At 46.1% G+C, this 15,536-nt stretch overlaps 1 protein-coding gene and 1 pseudogene across 3 annotated transcripts in view; both read right to left on the bottom strand.

Annotated features, from left to right (window-relative positions):
• Proser2 (proline and serine rich 2) overlaps positions 1–5,149 on the bottom strand; it is a 34,916-nt gene extending 29,767 nt beyond the window's left edge. The window contains exons 1-2 of one of the 3 annotated variants that reach the window (XM_021153463.3): positions 4,968–5,149; positions 4,536–4,755 (exon numbers count right to left, since the gene is read on the bottom strand). The gene's annotated coding sequence lies outside the window, so the exon portion shown is untranslated. Of the gene's footprint in view, positions 1–4,535; positions 4,756–4,821; positions 4,915–4,967 lie in introns of those variants that run through there. The other 2 variants (XM_021153455.2, XM_085835213.1) reach the window with 2 other exon arrangements.
• A 1,973-nt stretch (positions 5,150–7,122) lies between these two features.
• LOC110290515 (E3 ubiquitin-protein ligase TRAIP-like) lies at positions 7,123–8,482 on the bottom strand (annotated as a pseudogene).
• Between the last annotated feature and the right edge of the window lie 7,054 nt (positions 8,483–15,536).

Genomic DNA, 15,536 nt, shown 5'->3' with positions numbered 1-15,536 from the left:
TGTACAAAGTACCTATTAAAGCATCAGTGGGAACCGAGTTTGTAAAGGGAAGCAGGAGAGAACTAATCTAAAGTCTTGAATTTCAAGGCCTACAGAGGCCCTGAGAGAGAGAGGTCACGCTCCTATCCCAAACTACAGAACGGGAAACCCAGTTACCAAAGCTCCAAGTGGGGACCCTCAGGGTCACACAGCTCTTGGTGATGAAGCCCAAGTTGTGGGGCTCCTGAGTCCCAATGGAATGTGGCTCTCTCTCCTTGCCTGGCCAGTTTAGAAATACATTTGTAACCTGCGATGGTGGCCCACACCTTTAATCCTAACAACTGGGAGGCAGAGGCAGATGGATCTCTTTGAGTTCGAGGCCAGCCCGGCCTACAGAGCAAGTCCAGGACAGCCAAGACTGCTACACTGAGAAACTCGGTCTCAAGCAAAGAAACGAATAAAATAAAGATTTGTAATCTGTACATATCTGTTTGTCTGCCTAGTGACTACTTCAGGGCTCAGCCACATCGACAAAAACTACTGAAGAAACAGATGAACACCCCAGGGTTTCAGATAACTAAGACAGGTAGAAGATTAAGTATTTCATAGCACTAGTCGGACAATTGGCCCCTGAGAAAGAGAAGTACTTTCAAAGAGAAAGTGGAAAAACAAAACAGCCCACAGCAGAACAAAGGGTTGAGAGAGAACCCGGTCCACAAACTGCAGTCCCATGCATGGTTTTGGTGACTTAAAAAAACCGAAACAAAACAGAACCACAGTTTGCACAGGCGTTGAGTGTCCAGTGTTGGGAGCTTTGTTCCCAGCAGGTGAGGCTATTTGGGGAGTTTCTGTGACCATCAGGTAGTGTGTCCCGGCTGCAGGAAGTAGGTCGTAGGGGCAGGTTCTTGTGGGTATCTTGTCCCAGGCCCCTTCCTACTCTCCATTTTTTCTTTCCTTCTCTGCTTCCTGTCCACCTCCAGCAGACTCTGCTGCCATGATATTCTGCTCATGTGCACTGGCACCAAATTAACCTTGGCACCTCTGAGTTGTTCTCTTAGGTGTCTGGCTCACAGGAATGCAAAAGGAACGAAGGAGAGAACTTCTCTAATGATGTAGAGAAAGATGGCTGAACAGCTGTCAAAGTACTAGCAGAGCAAGCCTGCTGACCCAAGTTCAATCCTCAGAGCTCACAGTGAGAGAAAAGAACTGACTCCCCAAATTGCCCTTTGACCTCTGCATGTTCATCATGACAATGAATACACCTTCCTCCCACACAAATAAATAAAGCAAAATAAAAACAATAAATAAAGATGTATTCAGCAGCCTTCGCCTCATCTGGAGAGGACACTCTCCAAGAACCTCAACAAATGCACGTTACAGAGTAGCACACTGAACCCCATAGAAAACGGTTTTCCTGTGTATACATATATTCAATGATAGAATTCAACTTATAAATAAATTAGGCGCAGTAAGAGATCATTAACAACAGAGTGATTAAAACAATATGCTGAAATAACAGTCACATGACTGTGCCCCCTCTCGGTACTCAGGTAATATTGTCAAGCTGTGGTTGACCAGGAGCAAACAAACTGGGGATGAGGATTGGGAAGAAATCAGTTAGAAAAGTACCCGCCAGGCATCTCGGAAAAGCTGGCCACATTGGCACACATCTCTAACCACAGCATGAAGGGCTAGGGGAGGAAGACACAGGTGGCTATCTGGAGTTCAGCGGGCAAGCCAGCCTAGCTCTGGGTCCAAAGGGGAAGAGAGAGACACAGTCTCAAGCAATAGGAAGAGAAAGAAAAGAAAATGATTGAGGAAGACACTAGACACCGGCCCCTGCCTCCCCCCGCCCCGTCTTATGTGTATATACTCCCCATCTCTCTCTCTCTCTCTCACACACACACACACACACACACACACACTCACACACGCACGCACACACGCACGCACGCACGCATGTCGCGTCCTGCCAGTTAGCACACTTCTCAACACTGTTTGTTAGTCATTAGCAACTGCAAATCAAACTCACAAGGAGATGCGACTTCTTACCACTAGGATGCCCTCAACAAGCCACACGGGGTCTACACATGTGACGGGACACAGTGCATTCAAAAAGGCGGTGGGGATAAAGGACCAATACGCTGCTGACAAATCTTGAAACCACAGAGGCCAAATACTTTACAATTCCATCTGTAGGAGAATAGGCAAACCAAGAAACAGAAAGCTGTTAGTGGCCACCAGGGGCCACTAATGAATGGGAATTCATTCCCTTGGGGGGAAGGGAGACTGTTTAATGGGGAGGGGTGATGGAAAGTTCTAGAATCAGACAGGTGTGATGGCTACACACCATATTAATATACTTAGTGTCGCACTTTAGTAGACTTTAAGATGTATGTAACTATATACTTTATATTTTACTATATTAAAAATGATAATTGGACAGGTGAAATGGTTCAGTGGGTGGAGGTGCTTGCCACCAAACGTGACAACCTGAGTTCTACACCAGAGGCTCACGTGGTGGAAAAAGAGAACCCATCCGTGTAAATTTTCCTCTGACCTCTGCATGGGCACTGTGGCACATGAACATATATGTGCACACATGCGCACACACAAATAAATGTAATAAACTCTTTTTTTTCTTAATGAGAATCATTTCAGCACTTGGGAGGTAGAGAGAGGTGGACTGGAAGTTCAAGGTGATCCTCTGCCAGGCATCAAGTTCAAGACCAGCATCAGCTAAAATCTGACAGAGGCAGGAGAGAGTGATGAATGAGAATCAGGTTTTCCGGCGCTAAGGTATCTAGTATGGTGATAGGCATTCATAAAGACCTACCAGATTCTGCTCCAGAAACATAGGATGTTAGGCTGCACAGACCGTGAGTACAACACTATCTTTTGTTAAATTCTCTCGAATTTCAAGATTGATGCTGTTACCCTGGGAGAAAGCAAGGGCTTTACTGAGAGGAGAAACTTCACTGTGGTTCATACAGACAAGCCATTATCAGGGATGTCACTATACAAAGAGAAGGCCATCTCAGCATGCTCAAGAGGCATTCAGAGACTGGACAGGGAGCCATCTCTGTTGGACACTCATGAGGAAGCCATCACTGAACCCCCAAGAAGAAACAAATGCTGCCCTTGACTGTCAAAGCACTCAAGTTCTGTGATGCTGCTAGGATTCCCTTGGCACCTACAAATGGCCCCGAGGCCGCTGGCATCCATCCCATAACAGCTCAGATAAGATACACTCCAACTTTTTGTTCCAGAGGATTTCCTGTGCTGGGCTCTGCTCCACCCAGAGCGTCCACGTCCTCCCTTCAGGTTTCAAGGCTCTCCTCTGCCTCTATCAGTTACCTGAGCTGATCTTCAGATCAACGTAAGGTGCCAACTGTAGGCTCCTGAGGTGTCTGAGAACCTTGGAGCCGAGGCCAGGTGTCTCATCAGCCACTGGCGAAGGCAGGATTACCAGATCTGGGTTTAATCAGTTTGGACCATATGGCTCTTATCTAGAAATTCTGCATGTGCATTCGCAAGTCAGGGCTCAGCACACTGAAGCTGGTCAAAGAGACCACAATTGTAAGGATGAAGGAACTGAGGGCCACACCACGCCTGCATTAAAACAGGCCAATCCCTCTGCAACGAAGAGCCACGGGGCTCGTCAGTTTCAAAAACACAGCCCATCTTTATAACTGCCACTTATTCTAATTTCAAATTTCTGTTTTCTGTGAGAGGAGAAAAATGCTTTTTAAATTATCAGCATCCAAAATTTTCCAGGAGAAGCTCACTGGAGTCACTGTTAAAAGGAACCTATCCAGTCACCAAGAAAAAGGCTATTACTGGTCTGGGCAAGAAAATACAGAAGATTCCATACATACGCTGTCAAGCCTGGCAAGAAAGATCTTAGCCCGACTTCCACCCTTCCCACCCAACCCCAAGTAAATAGGGCATTTGTTTGTATTTCCACATTGGCCGCACCATTGGCCGCACCAACGAAAGTACCTCCTCCACCTAGAAAAACAATCTGGGACATTCAGGCATGGAATATGAGGGCAAAGTTTTAGCACACACTGGAGCACCTCACAGAAAATCATTTTTCATAAGAGTCTGTCCTGCAAGCACTTCCCAGAGTTTACACTTAATACCTGGTTTGGCATTTCTAGATCGTTCTAGGACAAAGCTTCTTCTTCTTGTTGTTGTTGTCTATTAAAACTGGAGCCAGAAGGAATCTTCCCACAGCAGGACTTGAAAGTTTTACTGTTTAGGGACACACACACACACACACACCCCTCTTCATTGTCTCCTTTGCACCAAATAGGTTCAGGCAAAGAGTTAAAAGTTGTCCTGTGGTTAGGTGCCTAGGGGAGGGGGTTAGTTACTTAAATTTAGAATCCCTAAAACAAAGTTGAGAAACTTTCCGTCTCAGGAAACGCTGCAGTTTATTTGACTGCCTTTTGTTAAGCCCTGTCTCATTAACCACATATTCGTTCTTTCTAACCCTACCGTCCCAGGTCTCCCGGCAGACCCACACAAACATCCCCGCGCCATTCAGTTACCTGCGGGGAACCGGCGGGGGCATGGAAAACCTGCCGAAGGATTCGCGCAGGAACCTGGTTTAACAGGTGGCTCTGGCCATCTCCGGGTTTCAGCCTCGCAAAGGACACGGTCCTCCCTCACGCGCAGTCCGCTCCAGGAAAGGTAAGGGACCAAAGCCCGAGAGTCCGGGACTCAACTCAGACAACACGCCACGAGCCACTCTCGCTCTCGGGAAAACCCCTAGGTGAAAAGCCACACGTCGCGATCCCCGAAGCCCCAGGATGGAGGCCAACCGGTGGCACTGACCTCGGCAACGACAGAGCCCCAGCTGCGCGCAAAGGGCTTCCCCAATTACCAAGACCCGGACCCGGCGCCCTGGATGATCCCGACAGCTGCTGCCGCTCCCGGTGTCCCACGCTTGGCCTGGCCTCGCTCAGTAGGGCGGAACTCACCGAGCCAAGTCCCCTCCGCGGGTCGCAGGTGTCCACGTCGACTGAGACCCTCGGGGCTCAACGCCGTCCTCCGGCCAGCAAGTCGTGCACGCACGCACGCCGATCGTCCCGGGCTGCCTGGAGCGCGCTCCCCAGGGCGCCCAGCACCTCCCCGCCGCGCGCTCTCGGCCGTGCGCGCTCCGCCGCCCAGCACTCTGCACCTCTGCCGCGCGTTCCTGGCGGCCGGACTCCAGTCGGCCAGAGGTAGTCTGCGCGTCCCCGCGATACTTAAAGGGCCAGCGCCCAAAGCCCTTGGCTGTGCATTTCAGGCCTTCTCGGTCTACTTGTGAGACTGAATTGAGTGAGCAATCGTAATATCAATGTGCTTTTGAAGTCCTGAATAAGAAGGGACTTCTCCAGCAACTCCACCACCAACTTTGAGAGTTTCGTTGGTGGTTTGTTTTTGTTTTTGTTTTTTAAAGTAGAATTTCATTATGTAGGATGGCTTCAAGTTCATGATCCTCCTGCCTCAGCCTCCTGACTTCTGAGATTACAGGCATCCAACAACAATATCCTGAAGAGATTATTTTCATTTAATAATAATGACTGTTATTTATGAAATACTTATACTTTCAAACCAGACACATAACATACATTATTTTGTTTAATTCATTTAGACAATGTTTGTGGGGCGGTGGGGTTAAGTCTTTGTTTTTGTTTTTTTGAAAAGGGATCTGATTATGTAGCCTTGGCTGGCCTGGAGCTCACTATGTAGACGAGGCTGGCCTCCAATTCAGAGAGAGCCAATGCAGGCTGAGATTAAAGGCGTGTACCACCACGCCCAGCTCTATTGATGTTTAATGAACTTGTAAACATTGTCCATGTGTGAGTTACTTATGTGATGTTCCCATATGTGTGCACACTGAACAGGGTTTTTAGCAGAGTAAACATGGCGAGCTCCTTAAATATTTATCATTTGTTTGCCATGAAAAATGTCAAAATCCTTCTTGCTTTTTTTGAGGATTTTGTTTCTTTTGGTTCATTCATTCATTCATCCACTCATTCATTCCTTCATTCTTGTGTGTGTGTGTGTGAGAGAGAGAGAGAGAGAGAGATGCTTCAAAAAGTGAAGGTCAGCCGACGTGGGTCAGAGTTCAGGGCTCAGGGCACGTGCCTCAATCCGATGAGCCATTTTCTTGGCCAGCCAGGTTCTTTGGCTTCTTACGGTCATTTTACAGAGAGGGATTTTTGAGGTAGATGAGGCTGAAGAAAGGCCCTGGTTTTGATCCTGTTGATTGTTGGGATACCTTTACTACTGGAGGAAACATTTCTGAATAGCTAATAGTAATAGCTCATTGTTGTGGCAGCCTTTCCTAACTGGGCAGAAGCTAATGTTCTCAGCGAGAAAGCCAGGGCCATGGATTTTATTCACTGTAATGCTTGGTGTGGCTCGAATGACAACCTGTACCCCCCAAATGTTTGCCCTTTCCCCATTTAATGGAAAGCGAAGGAAGTGGCTGGCCACACAAATGACTGGGTTACAGGCAGTTGACAGGGCTGAGTCCAATTCCTCAGTCCTGAGATCATACCTTGGTCCTCCCCAGGAAGAAGAAGTACCTGATTAAAGGGAGGAAAACTTTTTCTCTAATAACACACTGGCCTCACCTAACTCCCTGCATCTTTAATTAATGTTTACAAAGCACTTTAATCTACATGCTAGTTAATTAGGCAAGCATTATTATTTTTTTTTAAAGAAAAGATGCCTTTTCATTTTACACAGAAAGCTTCCCCATCCTTTCCCTATCACCTCCCCACCCCCATAATTTCAAGCAATAAGCTGAAGGCAGGCAAGAGTTCAAGCTCAGGGTCCTCCAGCCTGCATAGGATCCTCCAGCACTCCCATCCACTTAGAGTCAATGTGACCCTGTTCTATAAAAACAGAAACAGTCCAGCCACACCTGGTTGTAGCTATAAGCAAAACCCTGCAACTGGAAGTAGGCCCTGCTGATCGGAACAGTAAAGTAGTCACGTGGCTTCCCAGTGTGGTGCGGGGCGCAGTGGACACAGGAAGTGTGTTTTCTGGGCATCCCTCTTGGACTGGTCCAAGAGGAGCCATCTTCCAAAAACACTTCCGGTTTGGCAGGTTTTGGCCCACTAATTGCAGACATGACTCTGGTCACTGACATAAGAAGGTGTCCAGCTCGGGCTGGGAGGCAGAACTCACAGTCTTTATTCTCACTTTCTGTTTACTCTTGGCCTTGGACTTAACAGGCACTGGTCGGATAATGGCTGTGTCCCTAGGCTGGATGAATTTTATTCGTCCTCCAAGCCCATCGAAGCCTATTCTTACCACATCTGTGCTGCAACGGGGATTCTGCTGTGGTCCTGTTGGGCTGTTTCTGACCCAGGACAGCATTCCGGATGAAGAGAGGGAAGGCGCCAGCCAGTTCCTCATCTGGCTCTCCTACACATCGCTGGCCACCCAGTGAGAGCTGGGACTCCGGCTTGGAGAGTTCGAGTACCTTCTTGAGGACGTCCTGCACGGGAGAGAATGCCCTCTCCAGGCACAGCTTCTTGGGGAGGCAATGCTGTGAGCCGGAGGTCTGGGCTGGAGGGGTATTTTCATCAAAGGTAGCATTCACTGAAGGATGGCTGGTAAAGCCTCGGGTTCATCATCACCACAGGGGCTGGGCTCTCAAAAACCAGGCGGCTGACCGTCTCATTGGTCTCTGGAGGCAGGCTCAAGGTTTCCTGGAGGATCATCAGCTTCTTTCTTAGGCTCGTGATCTCCTTGTCAGCACTCTGTAAGTCCTTCTGGGCTGACCTCAGTTCTAACTTGGCCTGATCCAGCTGAGTGTTGAGAGTCTTCAACTTACTCCTAGAGGACACCAAATCCTTCTTCAACCTGCCAGCCAGCTCCCCTGAGGCCTTCCAAGCTTCCTTTACATTCTCATACTCTTTCTCGAGGGACACGCAGTACACAGCCAGCTGCTCCACCGCTGACTGTCCCACACCTACGTCTTGGATCATCTCCTCCACCTCAGACCGCTGGCCCTGGAGTAGGAGCTCAATTTGCTCCATGGTTTTTCATCTTGCACTTGAGTCGGTGGGCCTCCTGCCGCTGCTCCAGGAACTTCATCTGTTTTTTCAGGGTGGAACATAGCATCTCTGCCTTGTTTAAGGCGTTCTGCAGGGACTCCACAGTGGCATTGCGTTCTTCCAGGGTGTCCAGTGGAGTGTCGATAATGGATGGCCTGACTGTTCCATTTCTTCCTGTCTTTCTGGGAAAGCTGAGCTTTGACACTTTCCAGTTCATTCTTTAAGAATTCTACATCCAAGACACTCTCCTCTTCCTGGGCGAGGTTGAAGAAAAGCTTGTTTATAATAGTCTTTTTGCCAACCTGGACTCTACACTGTGGGCAGGTCCGACTTGGTGCTGTCTCAAACCACTGGATTAGGCATTGCTGATGAAAAGTGTGGCCACAGTGGATGGCAAAGAAGTCGGAGCAGATAGTGCACAGAGCCCTGATAGGCATGATGGCTCGACTCAAGCAGCCCAGAGAGCCAGCTACCTACGACAGACACAGTTTGGTGGCCGAACCCGCCGCCGCTCTGGTTCCTTCAAATTTTGCTCCACCGCACGACTTCCGGTACTGAACCGGAAGGAATAACAAACCCACGTGCTTCCCTCTGATTGGACAAACTTCTAGGCAAGCATTATTATCCTCCTCTTTCTGAACCAAATCCAGACGAGGATCTAATTGGATAGTTCCCCGATCCTTGGTGAGAAAAGAGCCAAGCTTTTCCTATTGTTTTTTTTTTTTCCCCTTTTTTCTTTTTCTCTCTCCTCTCTTAAACTTTTGTCTCATATTGTGTTAAATGTGGATGCATTTATCCTAAGTGGTTTTTTAGAGGTATATAATATTAAATGCTGTGTGTTAAGAGTAATATAGTTCACCCTTGTCTTTAAGAAAGCAGGTTAGATGCGGTGTGGTGGCACACACCTTTAATCTCAGCACTCAGGTGGCAAAGGCTGATGGATCTCTAGGAGTCTGAGAACAGCCTGGTCTACACAGTGAGTCCAGGCCAGCCAAGGCCATTGATGAGCTGTGTCTCAAACAAAGAGAAAACAGATTAGGTAAACAAGCAAACCAACAAACAAGCAAGCAACCCCAGGCTTTTTATGTTTCATAGAATATCATATTGGTTTTGCTAAGCTTTTCTTTGGGGTGTGGATTTTTTGGGGGGAGCAATTGTTTGGTTGGTTTTTTCTTTTCCAAGACAGGGTTTCTCTGTGTATCCCTGCCTATCCTGGAACTCCCTTGTAGATCAGGCTAGCCTCTAACTCACAGAGATCTGCCTGTCTCTGCCTTCTAAGTGCTGGGATTAAAGGCCTGCACTACCACCACCACCCGGCAGGGGAGTCCTTTAAAAGTTTTTCTGTTGTGTCTTAGGGATGAAGTAAAAAAGGAGAAAATGAAAAGATGGTGGAATTATCAAGGAAAGAAAGAAAAAACTTAAAAGCAGAAAGGAACAGGTAAGGCTGGAGAGGAGACGAACAAGGGAGATGAGACGGAGTCCCTCCTGCTAGCAAATGCCAGTGATTATGAGAATTACTCTAGAAGACCTGTAGAGAGCCTCTGGGGTTGGTTTAACTACGAGAACTCACTGACATCTATCTGCTTGTGGCTCACCTCTTGTAAACAAAATAAGATTACTACAGAAAAAGACTGTCTACAGTAGCAGTTCTCAACCTGTGGGTCACAACCCCTCGGGGACTCGAACTGTTCTTTTACAGAGGGTCACCTAAGATCATTGGAAAACAGCCTCCTAACAATAGCAAAATTAAAGTTTTGAAGTCTCAATGATAATACTTTATTTTATGGTTGGAGTGAACAAAATGAACAAAGATGTCCGTCTTTGTACCATTTGGACATGCACATGCTGGGCGTGTGTGGTGAGAAAAGACTTGAGGTGAGGTGAAGAAAAAAAAATAAACAGCTTGGTGGGAACTCAGGATAGTTATCAATAAAAATACTTAATCTCTAGAAAGGAAACCTCTACAACAGTGGTGCTCAACTTTCCTAACACTATGATCTTTTAACTCTTTGTTCACCCCAACATTTTATGGTTCCTTCCTTTAACAAAAAGGAGGTTGGGCTGGCAAGGTGGCTTAATGGGTAAGAGCACTGACTGCTCCTCCGAAGGTCCTGAGTTCAAATCCCAGCAACCACAAGGTGGGCTCACAACCATCTGTAATGAGATCTGACATCCTCACAGTGTACTCACATACATTAAATAAATAAATAAATCTTAAAAAAAAAAAAAAAAAGGAGGTCGACCAGCAGAGGGGGTGTTGATTAGGTGAATCAAATGGAGCCTTTGATTTCGGGAGCTTGGTAGTCTCAGGAGGAGGAAGTGGCCAAATAAGGGAATAGACCTTGGTGGCTAGCTTTAGGAATCGAATGGGGTTTTCGTTTGTTTGTTTTTAAGCAAGGCAGAGGGAATGGGGGAGAAGGGTAATGCCTGCCAGATCTTGGCTCACCACGCTCAAGCTGTCCAGAGTCCTTTCAAGGAGGTTGAAGAGTTAAAGTCAGGTGCGGCTGGCTGAGACCCTGTCTCCAAAAAGAAAGAAAGAAAGAAAGAAAGAAAGAAAGAAAGAAAGAAAGAAAGAAAGAAAGAAAGAAAGAAAGAAAGAAAGAAAGGAAGGGAATTGAAAACAGATTCAAGTATTGGAATGATGGGAGCAGAAGGTTATCATCCTTGATATATAATCTAAGGAATATAATTCAAAGACAACCCTTGCAGAAGGTCAACAGTGAGGTTTGAAGGGAAGTTTTCAAACTTATACCCCCACCCACCCACCCAACATAAACATGATTCTATTTTATAAGAAAAAAAAGTCATATGGTATATAATACTATTTCAGTCAGTATGGAAATTATGTGGCCTATTTAGTTTATGCCAACCAGTGACATCATAGCCTCCCTAATTTATAGAGATGCACTGTGATGTCTACACAGGGACAAAAATCACCTGTGGATAAGCCTAGTCATGGCTTATTTCAACATTAAAATCTTTGAAAGGGCCGGGCGTGGTGGCGCACGCCTTTAATCCCAGCACTCGGGAGGCAGAGGCAGGCGGATTTCTGAGTTCGAGGCCAGCCTGGTCTACAAAGTGAGTTCCAGGACAGCCAGGGCTATACAGAGAAACCCTGTCTCGAAAAACAAAACAAAAAACAAAAAAACAAAAAAAAATCTTTGAAAGGCTTTAATCCAAAGTTACTTGTTGTGTGATTTTATGGTATTTTATACTCTCCACAAAAACTAATGAATTTTAGTTTTTAGGCGAGTAAATCCTAACGTTGAAAGGAGAGAATCTGGCGTCTGTCAATACTGATAGTCTCTGTGTAGTTTCCCTTCACGTCTCAGGGAGATACACAAATCCATCAAGAGACAGAGAATGGGGAGCAAAACCAAAGCCCAAATGTTCCGATGTTTATTGGAAGGGAGGAAGAAAAGGAGATTGATTAATTTCAAGGTTAACTTCAGTGAAGTTTGTACTAAAAAGAAATCTTCAGAGGCTGGACAGATGGACGGCTCAGTGGTTAAGAGTGCTCACTGCTCTTGCAGAGAGGGACAGAATTCAGTTCCCAGCACCCACGTTGGTAGCTCTTAACCACCTGTAACTTCAGCTCAGGGGGATCTGACATCATTTTCTGACGTCACCCTTCTGGCATCCAAAGGCACATGTATACGTGGATCATGGATCTATGTATAAATGAATACAAATAGGCTTAAGTCTTCTTGTTTGTTGTTTGTTTTGCTTTGTTTTTTTTGTTTGTTTGTTTGTTTTTTTGTTTTTTTTTTTTCTTCAATAGCATTTCGCTGTCCCGAGACCAGGCTGGTTTCAAATTCAGAGATCCACCTGTCTCCGCTTCCCAAGTGCTTGGGTTAAAGGTGTGTGCTACCACTGCCCAGACATTTTTTTTAAAAAAATTATTCTACAGATAAGGAAATTATGACCTGGGGATTCCAGGGTGATGGGTGTTTCTAAAAAGCTAGGGAAAGCCAGATGGTTTCACAAATGCATGGTGTTACACTGTCTGTATTACAGGTCAATATTTTGAAGGACATAGATGGAAGAAAATAAATTACATCTAAAGTAATTAATTAGCTAGTTAATTAGTGCTCACTAGGCAAGTGCCTACCACTGAGCCAAACCCTCAGTTTCTCAAAGTTTGTTGCTGTTGATCCCTTGGCTTAGTTTTGGTGTTTTAGAGACAGGGTTCCCTGTGTGGCCCAGGCTAGCCTTGAACTTCCTGCTCCTAACCTCTCAGGTGCTGGGATTACAAGTGTGTGCCCCATACCCCTACCAAGTGCTGGGACTATAGGCACATGTACCACACCCAACCCTATAGTCTAAGTCTGAGTTCCTAAAGAGGTACAAGACACCCCCCCCATCCTTAGTGAACACCAAAACCCCATAACCCCCAAAAAGCAAGGTGAGTGTCAGTTATGTCTTAAGAGTGTCATTTAAAATTACCAATTCTTCGTCCAGAAACCATCTGTAGTTGGGCCAGGTGGTAGAGATGCAACCATAGTCAGTAAAGAAAGTTCCCTATCTGCATGGAACGTGTTTTCTAGTAAGAGTTGGGGTATATAGACAAGACACTGATGGAAAGACTGCCAGCTGCTGTCAGTGTGTTGAGAGCCCACAAATGATTCCAAGAGGGAAACACATGGACTGTGTGTTCCCCAAGATGAACCTGGTTCCTTGTTTGGCTTCTAATCTTGCCTAGTTTGCTATTCAAAGAGCTGGAGGCTCTCACGGGGTTTGGGAATTGGCTTAAACAACCCTGCAGAGTCCAGGGAAGCTGGGAACTGGGCAGCCACTGACACAAAGGGAGACTTATTTTTGAGGCAGGTTCTAAGGATATGCTCCTGTCCAGTTGCATTGCTTCAGGCATGCCAGTGCTGGAACTGTGGGTGCATACAACCCTGGCTTCCCAAAGAGATGTGAGGTATGAAGTTTCCTGGGCAATATGTCTCTGAACCTTCTCCATTTCCCCACCAACCTTCAATACAACCCTCATTCCTCGTGGATGCTCTGGGAGTGGACTCTCTCCAGCAGATTCGAGTATGGATTGAGAGTGGTCTTAGGTGATCCAAGCCAGGGACAAGTTTCAACCCAGGCATGTTTGGCTCTAGATAAATATGACTCCATGTCATACAGTTCAGGAAGTAGAGTGGCTGACATTTCTGGTTTGTGTCACTTTTCTGCACAGTTGAATTCTAGTTTTGTTTTGTTGAAACAGTCTCCTTCTTTAACCCAGGCTGGCCTCAAACTTCAAAGATGGCTCTGGATTTCTGATCCTCCTGACTGATTCTACCTGGAACTGAAGGCTTACACCACAGTGAGATGTGTTAAGGATCAAAGTCGGCCTCACACACACGAGGCCAGCACTCTACCAACTGAGCTACCTTCTGGCCTCTGTAAGCTTAAATTCTTGTCATATCGTTTTGTTTAAAGTGCTTTGTGGTTGCAGATTTCTGAGTGTGAGGGCTGGCATTTCACCATACAACTTAGATATGACCCACGACGCCTATTGCTGTTGGCTCTGACCTGGAACGGAATGCTAGTGATGTTAATTTCATGGGTTCTGAGTAATAAGCAGTTCTCCCTGGGTTTGAGAATCAGGATGGTCACCCAAGTAGTGTAACAGTGAGACCCGGTGTGTCCTGGTCTTCCCATCTCCCTTCATGGCCCCAAACCATGCAGTTAGGCTCCCATGTGCTAGGTCTCATTTCTCTTTCCAAGTTACAGTTTCAGCGGAGAGGAGGAGAAGAGACCCTTGCTGACGGCTCTCAGAGCTGCTTAAAATATATCTCACTTTCTAAATTGGTAAAAAGGATTCAGATAAACATACTCTTCCTACAAAGAGTCACAGCAGGAAAACCAAACAAAGCCACACAAAATCCCCCAGTAAGTGGCGCTTTCCTGTTATCCTGAAATTGCAACAGAATACCAAACCCTTAGTGTCAAAAACAAGCATTTGCCATCCCTTAACATTTTACATTTAGTAAGTTCACACACACATACACACACACACACACACACACACACACACACACACACACACGAGAGACAGAGACAGAGACAGAGACAGAGACAGAGGAGCCTGAGAGCCCAGTGGCTAACCCATCAAGGCAGATAGCCAACACATCCGAACTGTCCCCTCCACTACTCTCCTTTCTGTAGCTTTCTGAGGCTGAGTCACACTCCCACTGCATATGCAAACTGAAGCTTATCTATCAATCTGCGGAAGGACTTTTGGTTTTTCCCACCTTTTGATCATTGTGAAGGAGAATATATAAACATTGCTGTACAAGTAACTTTTGTTTCCCCTCTTTACGGCTTTGGGTATCCGCCCAGAAGCGAAACTGCCTAGGTACATGTACACCCGATGTTTCATTTTTTGAGGACCCCACCCCCGAGACACACATACCACCGCCTGGCACCGACACGCCTTCTTCCATTGCCACCAGTATGTGAAGGGTCCAGCTTCCTGCAGGCCTTGCCAGTATTGATTGCTCTCCTTACAAATAACGAATACAAAGGTCAGGCTGCATCTTAACAACAGAATGGGGACTGGCGTGACCGTAAGAACTTAGCAACTGTTAATCTGTGCAGTCTGATCACTGGTGTGTGGAAATGGGAATTTGTTGGGAATTTTCTGGAGACAAGATATGGAAACAATAAAACAATTTAATTTTTATACCCTTGAACAAACCAGTTATAAAAATAAAGTGCTAAGCAGAGGGAATTCTCTCCACTTGACTTTTTCTTAAAATTCCTAACTCACTTGAAAAGTGTCCATGAGGGTTTCGGGCAGGCTAGGGGTATTTATTGCCTTTACCACTTTATCTTCCTCTGATGCCAGGCTTTTGTTTTCAGAACCATTCAACAGCTATAGCTTTTTGTTCTTAGCCTTCATTCTCACTTTCAACCACTAGACAGTTTGAATCACGTATTCATTATGACCATTTCCCCCACAGTTGAATGTGCATATTGGAACTGAGACACCTTCACAGGCGAAATGACCCATCATCACCTTGGCCTCTAGAATTGCCTCTGTGATGACCTGGAAAACTTCTGCCACTGTCATGGTCTGCTTCATTTAATAGTTGAGCACCTCCTCTGGCTCTGATTGAAAAGCTTGTTGGGAACTTGTTGGCTGGGTGTCACGTTCACTAAAGTCATTCATCCATCCACTACCCTTATTTGGTCATGAAAGGCAGTGCTGTCCCTTTGGAATGCTAGAGATGGAAGAATTATAGACACAGAGAGGAACAAACTCAAAATAAACAATACCAAGTTAAGGCCTTCCGTGCGAGACAGAAAAATCCACTGGCAGGCTGTTTGTAGCCCTGTGGTAGAGCACTTGTCTGATGTATTTGAGACTTTAGGATGGAGATGAAGAGAGGGAAGTATTTAGAGGCCAGGAATTTTCTTAATCAGTAGATTGCTTACCTAGTTTGTACAAAGCCTGGGAACAATCGCAAGCACTACATAAAGCACGTGGCCATG

Source organism: Mus caroli, unplaced genomic scaffold (assembly GCF_978045245.1).
Source record: "Mus caroli unplaced genomic scaffold, Mus_caroli_1 scaffold_2, whole genome shotgun sequence".
NCBI lineage: Eukaryota > Metazoa > Chordata > Mammalia > Rodentia > Muridae > Mus > Mus caroli.
This window is presented reverse-complemented; position numbering and strand designations above follow the sequence as displayed.